This window comes from Brassica oleracea, chromosome C3, assembly GCF_000695525.1.
Source record: "Brassica oleracea var. oleracea cultivar TO1000 chromosome C3, BOL, whole genome shotgun sequence".
NCBI lineage: Eukaryota > Viridiplantae > Streptophyta > Magnoliopsida > Brassicales > Brassicaceae > Brassica > Brassica oleracea.
In genome coordinates, this window is record NC_027750.1 from 50,510,823 (window position 1) to 50,511,372 (window position 550).

The window sequence follows — 550 nt, forward strand, 5'->3', positions numbered from 1 at the left end:
TATAGTAGTTTTAACAATAACAAATCAAAAACGCTGTTAATAAAATAAATAATAGCATTAAAGACATGCTATTAAAAAAAAATTAATTGCATATTGAAAAGCGCTATTGTAGCGGAAGAAAAAATAGCAACGCTAAAAACCGCTATGTAATGTCATTTACCTATTATGACGGGCGATGATACAGCGCTTCAAAAACCGCTATCGTATCGTTACATAGCGTTATTCGTCCGCTATAAAAACGCATTTTTCTTGTAGTGTTAGTAACTTTAAGCTAACATGAGTCTTGAGACTGCTTACTATGAAAATAAGAAATGACCTAAGTAGACTCACCAAGCAAGTTTATTCATTGAAGATATCCTCTGTGACCACCTCACTACAAGAAAACATAATCTTAACGAGGGCGGTTTTCCTCGTTATTTCGTCGTAAAAGAGGCTTTACGACGAATTAGCGAGGAAACGCGTTTGCTCGTTACACGTCTGTCGTAACACATATTTCCTCGCTAATTCGTCGTAACTTAGCGAGGAATATATTTCGTCGTAAAGACGAAGT

General features: G+C 35.6%; 1 long non-coding RNA gene across 1 annotated transcript in view; it reads right to left on the minus strand.

Annotated features, from left to right (window-relative positions):
• LOC106333288 overlaps positions 1–371 on the minus strand; it is a 3,054-nt gene extending 2,683 nt beyond the window's left edge. Inside the window, exon 1 of the long non-coding RNA XR_001268329.1 lies at positions 331–371. This is a non-coding gene — a long non-coding RNA (uncharacterized LOC106333288). The remainder of the gene's footprint in view (positions 1–330) is intronic.
• Positions 372–550: the final 179 nt, after the last annotated feature.